This window comes from Microtus pennsylvanicus, chromosome 16 (assembly GCF_037038515.1).
Source record: "Microtus pennsylvanicus isolate mMicPen1 chromosome 16, mMicPen1.hap1, whole genome shotgun sequence".
NCBI lineage: Eukaryota > Metazoa > Chordata > Mammalia > Rodentia > Cricetidae > Microtus > Microtus pennsylvanicus.
Genome location: NC_134594.1, coordinates 29,064,177 through 29,075,720, shown reverse-complemented (window position 1 = coordinate 29,075,720; position 11,544 = coordinate 29,064,177).

Below are 11,544 nucleotides of genomic sequence, written 5' to 3'. Positions count from 1 at the left end.
CAGCACCCACACCGTGACTCATTGTCATCTGTAACTGCAGTTCTAAGCATCAGAAAGCCTCTTCTGACCTCAGCAACCACAGGCAGGCGCTCACACAGTACACAACTGTATGTAGAGGCAAAACACTCACACACATCAGGTCCTCTGTATGTGTATTATGGCTTTCAGTTTAACGTTTTTGTGGGATTCCTGAGGTGTGAACAAGTGGGTCTCTGACTTTTGTGCCTTCTCTTGGGCACTTTTCTTTCTGTTGGTTTGTCTCGTCCAACTTCAGTGTGATAGTTTTTTGTTTTATTTTATCTTTTTCTTTCATTAATTTTTTTTTTGTGTGTGTGTGTGTGTGTGTGTGTGTGTGTTTTGAGACAGGGTTTTTTCCCTTAGCTTTGGAACCTGTTCTGGAACTTGCTCTGTAGACCAGGCCTCACACTCACAAAGATCCACCTGCCTCTGCCTCCCAAGCACTGGGATTAAAAGTGTGTGCCACTACCTTCTGGCTTATTAAATTTTTAAAAATGAATAAATGAATGAAAACATAGCAACCAGGGTAAAAGTTAACAACTGAGATATCACTTGCACCTGCTGGGAGAGGGAAAATCAGTTGTCTCCAGTAGAGCGACACTGGAAATAACAATCACTCCAGGAGGTCAGGCCTCACTCAAATGCAGGAGTAGTTGGCCAATATACAAAGAACTTCACAGGTTTTGTGTATGTGTGTGTGTGTGTGTTTGTCATTTTATTTGGTTACAGTTGGTGTTTTTGTTTGTTTTTCTTTTTGTGTATGGTTTTATTTTGTTTTTGTTTTGTGGGAATTATTGTTTAATTGGGTTTCTGTTTGTTAGTTGAGAAAGAGATTAATGTTGGGTGGGTAGAAAGGACCTGGAAGAACTTTGGGGAACAGGAGAATGTGATCAAAATATATTTAAATTTAAAAATTGCTTTAAATAATAAAAAATCTTCAAAAGGAAAACTATCTCTAAAAGTTGAAGCAAGGGCTTTTTATAGTTTTTGTTGGGTAACTATAGTTAGTAGAAAGAGATGTGATTTCATAGGAGAGGTAGTAGGAAATGACAGACTCAGGGAAGAGTAAAAGGGAGAGGCAGATAGAAATGTAAAGAAGTCTGGGGTTGAAGGGGGAGGCGAGGAGGGGAAGGGAGAGCAAAGCAAGAAAAGAGAAACTAAATATTCAAACAACAGAGACGAAAGAGCAGGTAAGAAAAGGACAAGGAAGCAACAAGGAAGAGGTCATAGCATGTGAGAAGGCAGGCAAAGGATGATTTCATGGCAATTAAGGAGGAAAGATGAAGGCTCCTTGGGCTCTGAGTTGGCCACATGTCCTGGCTTGAGGCCTTCCCTTGTGTCTTTGGTCATCAGAACCATCCATCAGCTGCTCTCCAGCACGTGACCCCGATTCCATCCTCTGCTCTCCAGCACGTGACCCTGATTCCATCCTCTGCTCTCCAGCACATGACCCCGATTCCATCCTCTGCTCTCCAGCACGTGACCCCGATTCCATCCTCTGCTCTCCAGCACGTGACCCCGATTCCATTCTCTGCTCTCCATAGTGTGAGTTAGATTCTATCCTCCGCTCTCCAGCACGTGACCCCGATTCCATCCTCCGCTCTCCAGCACGTGACCCCGATTCCATCCTCCGCTCTCCAGCACGTGACCCCGATTCCATCCTCCGCTCTCCAGCACATGACCCCGATTCCATCCTCTGCTCTCCAGCACGTAACCCTGATTCCATCCTCTGCTCTCCAGCACGTGACCCTGATTCCATCCTCTGCTCTCCAGCACGTAACCCTGATTCCATCCTCTGCTCTCCAGCACGTGACCCTGATTCCATCCTCCGCTCTCCAGCACGTGACCCTGATTCCATCCTCCGGTCTCCAGCACGTAACCCTGATTCCATCCTCTGCTCTCCAGCACGTGACCCCGATTCCATCCTCTGCTCTCCAGCACGTGACCCCGATTCCATCCTCCGCTCTCCAGCACGTGACCCTGATTCCATCCTCCGCTCTCCAGCACGTGACCCTGATTCCATCCTCCGCTCTCCAGCACGTGACCCCGATTCCATCCTCCGCTCTCCAGCACGTGACCCCGATTCCATCCTCCGCTCTCCAGCACGTAACCCCGATTCCATCCTCCGCTCTCCAGCACGTGACCCCGATTCCATCCTCTGCTCTCCAGCACGTGACCCCGATTCCATCCTCCACTCTCCAGCACGTAAACCTGATTCCATCCTCCGCTCTCCAGCACATGACCCCGATTCCATCCTCCGCTCTCCAGCACGTGACCCCGATTCCATCCTCTGCTCTCCAGCACGTGACCCCGATTCTATCCTCCGCTCTCCAGCACATGACCCCGATTCCATCCTCCGCTCTCCAGCACGTGACCCCGATTCCATCCTCTGCTCTCCAGCACGTGACCCCGATTCCATCCTCCGCTCTCCAGCACGTGACCCCGATTCCATCCTCCGCTCTCCAGCACATGACCCCGATTCCATCCTCCGCTCTCCAGCACGTGACCCCGATTCCATCCTCCGCTCTCCAGCACGTGACCCCGATTCCATCCTCTGCTCTCCAGCACGTGACCCCGATTCCATCCTCTGCTCTCCAGCACGTGACCCTGATTCCATCCTCTGCTCTCCAGCACGTGACCCCGATTCCATCCTCCGCTCTCCAGCACGTGACCCCGATTCCATCCTCCGCTCTCCAGCACGTGACCCTGATTCCATCCTCTGCTCTCCAGCACGTGACCCCGATTCCATCCTCCGCTCTCCAGCACGTGACCCTGATTCTATCCTCCGCTCTCCAGCACATGACCCCGATTCCATCCTCCGCTCTCCAGCACGTGACCCCGATTCCATCCTCCGCTCTCCAGCACGTGACCCTGATTCCATCCTCTGCTCTCCAGCACGTGACCCTGATTCCATCTTCTGCTCTCCATTGTGTGAGGTAGATTCTATCCTCCGCTCTCCAGCACGTGACCTGATTCCATCCTCTGCTCTCCAGCACGTGACCTGATTCCATCCTCTGCTCTCCAGCACGTGACCTGATTCCATCCTCCCCTCTCCAGCACGTGACCCTGATTCCATCCTCCGCTCTCCAGCACGTGACCCTGATTCCATCTTCTGCTCTCCATTGTGTGAGGTAGATTCTATCCTCTGCCTGTAACTGGTGCTGCTTTCCTCCCCATTTGCGTCCTCACTGATTATTTCTAGCAGCTTGGGTCTTTGTGATTGGTCTTCACTCCTACAGAAGCTGCATTGTTGCCCTTCATCAGGCTCTGGCTCTGGGGACCATTTCTTATCACTGAGTCGTGTGTGTGTGTGTATGTTTGTTGCTTTTAAATTTAAAATTTTAAGTCCAAGACATTGAAGAAGGAGATTGAAGTATGTATCAGGAGGTGCAAAGATCTCCTCTCATGGATCAGTGGATTAATATAGTAAAATGGGTGGGAGGGGAGGAGGGGGAGGGAGTGGGTCCTGGGATAGGTATGTAAAATGAAAAAAGATCGTTTAAAAATATGTTTAAAACACAGTAGCCCAACAAATACATTTGTAGATGAAGTAATACCACAGTGTCTAAAAGTGGTTTTAACCTTTTAAAATAATGTTTTTTTTTTAAATAATTGCACCAATTTTGCTTGGTAATTTTTTAAAATGATTTTTTCCCTTTGTCTGAGATCCTAAATCTTGTATGTAGTTTCACAGCTATGAAAAAGGGAGGTTTTTCTAGCATCATAGTTATTTTTTTAAGAGGGTTGAGTGGATCCCCCTTAGTTGCTCTCTGACTTCCTGTTCATCTCTGTGACTACTCTTTCCAATACATCGCTGCTGTGATCTGCCATCTATCACCTTCATCAGAGCACAACAAATCAGGCCACCTGGTCTCAAACCTCGAGTCTCCCAGACTATAAACCAAATAAGCCCCCTTTCTCTATAGACAGCTTGCCCTGGGTATTCTCTTATGGTATTTAGAAGCAGACTAATACTTGGTCTTCTTTGTGTAGCAGAAAACTAGGTACATGAAGGTCCTGAACTGATCCAATTATCCTTTTGAAATATTTTACTACTATTTTCTTAACTTTATCTTTTTTTTCTTCAGTTAGATATAGAGAATATGTGTTTGGTTTTGTCTCTCTTTACTAGAATTGCTGTTTCCTGATGATAGACCATTGTTTTGATTTCATTTAAACATCTTTACACCATAGAGCACTCTGCTCATAAGTGATTCGGGGCTAAACTGGAGGTCCAGCTGCTCTTTTCAACACTCAAGATGTTTCAGAGACTCCCATAGGCTCTCCCAGTACACTGTGTTCCAAGGGCGATGGAGTCCACAGCATCTGCCAGGTGTCTTTCCATTACCATCCTCACTTTTCGAGGAGCTCACCAAGGAACATCATCTCCAGATGCCAGCGATGACTCTCTAGGCCTAAATAAATGATGCCATTCCTCAAGCAAGGAAGCAATAGCAAGCTGTCCTGCCTCCACTCTTCCTTCGTGAGCTGTTTTCCACCTGACTTTCTGTTTCAACTCAGACGCCTCTGACAGTTTCCTGCAGGTGGAACGTCTCCTTAACCTTACTCTGTATTGGAAAGTTGCACATTGGAGAAAAGAAGAATAAGTTGAAGTGTGCTTTTTCCCCTAGGATTAATAAAAAATGTATTAGATATATTGAAACAAGAACCAACATATTATATTGCATATTAGTGATTGGCTTTTCATAAAGAATAGGCTAATTACTTCTATATTAGTCTCCTAAATAGTACGTGGTAGAGGCATCTGGACCTGACTGTAAGGATGCTGTGTGATGGCTGCTTGTGGGTCCAGATGAACTCTGCACATTGTTCACCATCTCAGGAATGCTAAAGTTAGAACACAAGTCTCAGCTAGAAGCTCTGTGTAGAAAATGTTCTGATCTATAAATAGAGCCCATTACATCATAACAAAAGGCATTTCAGATGAATGGCTTTAATGAATGATTGAACACAGTTCGGAGATTTTTTTCTTATCTTTTCCATCAAGAGAGTATATAGAAGAGTGTGGAGGTGTGTCAGAGTGAGCAAGCACCTCACAAGACTCTCCCTCTTCTATCTTCATAATTTCAAACAAGACCTGATGTCAGAGTCTTCATTTTGTGTAAAATGGGAACTTAACCTCACCCTTAACTATTCACAGGTAAATCACGAAAATCAACATAGAAAATTTAGAACATAACAAATTATAAATTTTGGTGTGCATATTAATTTCCATTGGAATGTTCACTTCTGTATCCTCCCCCACTGCACATCTATATGGTAATATATGTAGATGTCTACCTGTCTCACAAGCTAACCATCTGAAGTTGTCTTTTGTTATACTTCTATAACCATAAAATTGTGCTGGTGGCTTTTTCCAGATTTGGAAAATCATGTAGGCTAGTTCATGCTTCCTTTTAATATTCTGAAGCTTCTCCTAGACTCTGTTAAAAAATCATGATGAAAAGTGGAAGAGAATAATTTATTCACCTCAACCTTTTTCCAGTGCCCACTGGATGCTCAAACCCACGTTTCTTCTATTCTTTGTTACACGAAGTATAAATTATACCAGAGAGGAGAAAAAATGTAATTGTATTATTTAGGGCTTATGTTTTATAATGATACCTAATTTTATAACAAAGCGTGTACTGTTATAGAAATGGGAAATAAATTATCAGATGGAACATTTGAATGGAGAGCAGTGTGCATTTTGCCCTACCCAGAACTACTTGTGACTTCTGATTACTCTTCTGTTTAGTAAGAACAGGTTGTATTTGTTTTGAAGTAAAGTGGAAGAATAGAGCTTGATTCTGCTTCTCTGAAAGATCTTGATTTTTAATTTTTTAGGTCAAGTATATCCATCCATCTGAGGTGCAGAAGCTCTGAGCTCTCTTGGAAAAGTGAGTGGATGCTCAGGTTTAGCACAACTGGTACACGCCTGCTGTGTTGATTGACAAGAGCTGTGTCAAATCCAGTGTGAAGGTAATTTGTGCATGGTGTGTTTGGATGGTGGGGGAGTAACCACATGCTTCAAATGAGAAAGGCAGCCCCCTTTGGCCTGGGTATTATTCCAGTTAACAGCCTGTTGACTGGCTTTGTTATGTCCTTCTTCTGTTGTGGCTTCTAAATATCTCTGTCAGTCTGCTTTCCACTGCTGTGACAGAGCACCCGAGAAAAATGGCTAACTAGGAGGGAAGGGTTATTTTGATCATGGTTTTTAGTCTGTGATCCGGTGGTCCCACTCGTCTTTAGCTTGTGTAAGGCAGGGTGCATCCTCGTAGAATATGGTGGAGCAACCTGCTTACCTTACTGTGACTGGGAAGAGGGAAGAGGAAAGTTGGGAGGAGAAGAAGTTAGTAGTAGTGGATGAGGAACCCTAAAATCCCCTTCAAGGGCCTGATACTGGTGACCTAACTCCTTCCCTCCTCCTTCTACCATGCCCCTGTTTCATCATGCGCTGATGACCAAGCCTTAGGCATGTGGATCTTTGGAAGACAGTTAAGATCCAAACCATAACAATTTGCTTTCATGGAATGTTCAGTTATGGGTAGTAAAGATAATACAATGAACTAGACAGATTTTACCCTTGCCTTCACACATTTTATATTCTAATAGAGATGACAGAAAAAAATAATTTAAACAATCTATGTTAACAGTGCTATACCCTACATTATTATAAAGGCCAGGAAGGATAGTTAATACAGTAAAAGGCTCAATAGAAAATGACATCTCATTGAACAGGGTGGCGAGAGAGGGTATCTCTGAGGTGACTGAAGTAAACACATCAAGGCATGTCTCAGATGAAATGTCAGAGCATGAAGAGGCCTTGCCTGGAGAATTCCAAAGATAATAACAGACGGCAGCAAGTAGCAGAGGAGATTATGCCTCCAGAGCAGCAGGGAGAAGGTGAGGTGGGGCGGGGCCTGGAGTCACTTTTGTTCCTGAGGTCATGGGAGAGTGGAGATTTGCGGACCTGTGTATGTGTCTATCACTGTCTTCACAGCTGGAATAGTTGTATTCTAGCAAATCTGGCTGTGCATGAGCCAGGGAAGCTGGCATTTCTGCACACATCTTTGCAACAGCAAAGAGACAGGCAACGAAAGGCATTTTGGGAAACAATAATCTCATTTACAAAAGAAAAGAGTCTGGTTGCAAAAAAGGAGTGGCATGGGTTCTGACCACCTTGTGGAAAGTACTGAGTATCAAGTGTGTTTTCTATGCACCATGATGGTGGCATTAGAATCTGGAACTTACATGTAGCCTAAGTGTCCTTTACCTTCTGGCTCCTATGGCTCCCCAAACCCCGCTGATACCTTCCACCACCTAGGTAAGACCTGAGACATTTCCAGGATTACAGACAAGATCCCTGTCTGTTAGTTGTTATTTATTCATTGTTATTAATTTAATATTTCAACATTTTGAATGCTGCCTCTCCCAGCTGCATAGAACTATTATGATACTTTATCTGTGTTCAGGTAGGTTGGGCAGTCTCCAGACACATTCAGAAGGCTCTTTCCTCCTAAGTAGCAGCTTGGGAACCCAGAGAAATACAGAGAAAATGTCAAGAAATGCTTCTGATTTGATTCAATGGGCTTATTTGTTTTCTTGTTTAAATTCCTTCTCCATTCACTGCCTTGACTCTCTCTCTTTAAGACACGGGTTATTTTCCTGTTGACAACCTGGATAGTTTCTCAGATCTACAGTAGACAACCATGCTCCTTCACAGGGCTTTGAGACTTTGTACAGTGTCACCTCTCGATGTCAACATTTGCTTCCCTTACACTTTCCCTGTACAGCTTATCACAGCAAGAGTGACACAGCAAGAATTTCACACCCTTGTGTGCACTTGCCTTGACCCCCCCACAACACAAGGTGTGCGTCACCTGTCAATTTATTATTTATTTATTTATTTATTTATTTATTTATTTATTTATTTGTGCTTGTCAATCTTTTCCAGTCTTCTCACTCCCAAAGAGTTTTTCCTGCCCTTCCACGATGGCCATGGAAATGCATTGACATTTAGAAAATTTATCCCTGACTAAACCATATTATTTATTATTAGCAATGTCCATCTGAACCCTGTTCATTGGGTTCATCAGATGCAGAACCTGCACTCATTTCTAACCCTTGTCTTCCCCTGCTCAGGCTCTTTTGAGAACAGCTCCATCTCTGTTTTCCTTTACATCAACTTAAATGAACTAAGAAAAACAAGTGTCCTGTTTAAAGAACTCTTGATCAGAACATTTGGTCTTTAGAATAGCTGCAGACCTTGATGCTATGTGGCCTCAGGCCTGCTGTGTGTTAGTGGCTTTTGTTCAGAGAACAAATGAAGAGTCTAACTCATATTTAGTCATTTGGTGGAACTGTTAGATTGAATGGCTGATCTTAGCAGGAGGCTAGCAAGTTTGGGGCCATCTTGGGCTATATGGTGAGACCCTATCTTATACATACCTTCAGGAAAGTCCATCTTGCTAGAGTTTCAAAAACTGTGTGTTTATTTCCGTCTGAGTGGCATGCGTAACAACTGTCAATCTGCTTTTCTTTCGCTGTCAGTGAATTCTCCCCCTACAAGGACCAAGCATCTGTATAACTGAGCTTTCCTTCACTGACAAACACGTGATCAAACACACATAAGAAGTAAAGGGCAAGTGTAAGGATGGAGACAGGCAGATCTCAGAGATGTTCTGGCCAGGCTACTCAGCTAACTGGTGAGCTTCACGTTCAGTGAGAGCCCTATCTCCAGGAAGGCGGAGAGCAAGATGTAGGCCTCTGATGTTAAACTCTGGCATCTGTAGGGCACGCACACACCATAGTCATCATTTACCCAATCACCTGCCTTCACCACTACCACCCACCTTCTTAAAAACTCAAATAAACCATGAAGGAAAAGGTTCATTTGGGCTCAGCATTTGGAATATTTTGGTTCATTATTGACCCAGTCACTTGAGGGTCTGTGGCAATGCAAGGTGGCTGGAGCACGTGATAGATGAGGATGTTCACCTGTGGTGGGGCCAAAGCTCCAATATCTCCTTCAGCTAGTCGCTAGTTTCCTTTGTCTGAGCTCCTCCTCCATCACAAGCCATCTCTCCATAGCTCTGGAGCAACCCAGTCTTAAACATGTGGACCCATGATGGGCTGTTTAAGTTACAAACTACAGCAGAATCTTTAGTTTTTGAGTTCTTGCGACATTGGGTCATTGTCAAAGCTGGTCTAGGAAGCCCCTTCTCTAGAACCACACTGAGAAAAAAAAAATCAGTACAGAGTGGTTCTGAGAGTGTGGTGGTGGCCGTGATTCTGAGACAGCGTCAGTGAGAAAGACCGGAAGGAGCCCGTTCCCCTTCTGCTGCTGCCTCGAGCCACATTCGGAGGACTCCATAGTGTAGCAGCATCTCCTCTAACGCTATATGGGGACCCCAGTGACTCTGTACATGGAGCTGTAGTCACCACTTTCTGCTATGAATCTGCCAGGGCTTGCTTATGTTTTGGGGGTGACATCAAATGGCTTTTCACAGTTTTATCCTTACCCCACTCCTCCTGTCTCTGCTTCATTCACCTCTTGTTGCCGCCTGTAAACCACTCGCTGCCACTTCCTAGTAACACAGGGTCCAAATCAAATCCAGGGTGCCTAGTTAGAGTGGAACTTGAGATAAATTACAAATAACATTGTGGACTAAGTTTGTTGAAACGCCTAACTGGGGCATATTTATTTTAAGACTTTATTGTTTATCTAAAATTCAGAGTTAACTGAGCATCCTGTTACTGCTCACGTCCTCTTAGGGACATCTACCTTGTTTCAGGAGCACATTTTCTTTCCTCCTCTCCTAAGTTGCCATATGGGAAATATTCAGAATTCCTTTCATTTCCTCTAAAAGAAAATTTCTATTTTCTCTCAATTTAGTTTGGATGTTTCTGTGTTGTTTTGGTTCTTTATTTAATAATGCCTTATGAAAATCTAGCATGGTTATTTATTTATCTTTTTTTTCTTACTAAACTTTTCCTGGAGGCAGGATCTATGGTCTATTCTATTTTTTTTTTTTTTTACTATTTCTAGAAAGTACCTAAGTGGTTGCACCCAATTATTTTTTCAACAGTGTTTGGGTCAGGTGCATCATTGCACTGGTATTCCAAGTCATGCAGAGAAAAGCAAGAAACAGGGGAGATGATTCAGAGATTGAAAGCTCATGCTTCTCTTCAAGAGGACGTTGGTTCAATTCCCACTCGCATTGGTTGACTCACAGCTGCCTATAACTCCAGGTCCAGGGAGGGCTCTAAGCCCCCCCCCCCCCCGTTTTTAAAAAAAAAACAAACCAAATTCCATGGCATTGTACCTATGCACCAAAATAGAAATACACATGATTAAAACAAAATATTTTTCTTTTAAAGAGAGAAAAGCCTCACATCCTCTGGAACTGTAGTGACAGGTGGTTGTGAGAACCATGTGAGTGCTGGGAATTGAACTCAGGTCCTTTGCAAGAACAGCCAGAGCCATCTCTCTTGTCCCATTCCTTCCCTTCTTAGTTTTCAGCTTTTCCTGATTTTTTTTCTTTCCTTCTTCTCCTTTTGCTTTTTGCCAGTCCGTTTTCAGCTCCATTCCCAGAGTAGATCCTTCAGAAGGTAGAGTCAGCAGCACTGCCCTTTCAGAATAAATATCAAGAGCTGGAAAAGATCCACAGCTTTCATAGTGCTGTCTCCTTGGAATTATCTTAAGAGAAAAACTAAGAGGCTAAAGATTTATATTCAGTTACAAGATTGTAAGACTATAAGGCTAGAGAGATGTCTTGTTGATTAAGAGCACTGGATGCTTTTCCAGAGGACCTGGATGGGTTCAATTTTCAACACCTTATGGCAGCTGACAACCATCTGTAACCCCAACTACAGGGCATCCAATGTCCTCTACCAGCCTCCACAAACATCAGAGACATACATACTGCATGGACATACATGCAGGCAAACACACACACACACACACGATAAATCTAAAAAGTAAAAAGAATTTTGAGAATCAATAAATCTGAGGCATTCATGTAATAAATTGTATGAAACTATTGGTATAGTTTTTTAGTAATGACAGAGGAATGGTTCATGGTTGCCGTTGTGAAAATAATGAGTCCAGGTTTTAAACAATGTAATGTATAGACAATGAACAGTGCACTAGTGAGCTTGGGTCCATAGCCATAGAGGCAGATCCATTGGGACTTACTGCTTTTTAGTTGAAATTCTGGGAAAATTTGCTGGTTTTCAGAGTGCTTGCATAAGTTAAAGAGAGTAAACTCTAGCTTATAAAGCTGTTTTATACATTTACATCAAATGTCTATAGCAATCCTACCACATGATAAGAATTCATGAGATGATATAAATATACAAACATTTAAAATTGAAACACCAAAGTACCTGCGCAAAAGTATTAGCATGGTATTCTAGTCAGCTGTGACAAAAGGCTAAAGGATAATCAGTTTAAAAGAGGAAAGGCTGACTTGGGATTCCAGCCCATGGTTATTAGCTTTCTTGCTCTGGGGCTGTGAGACT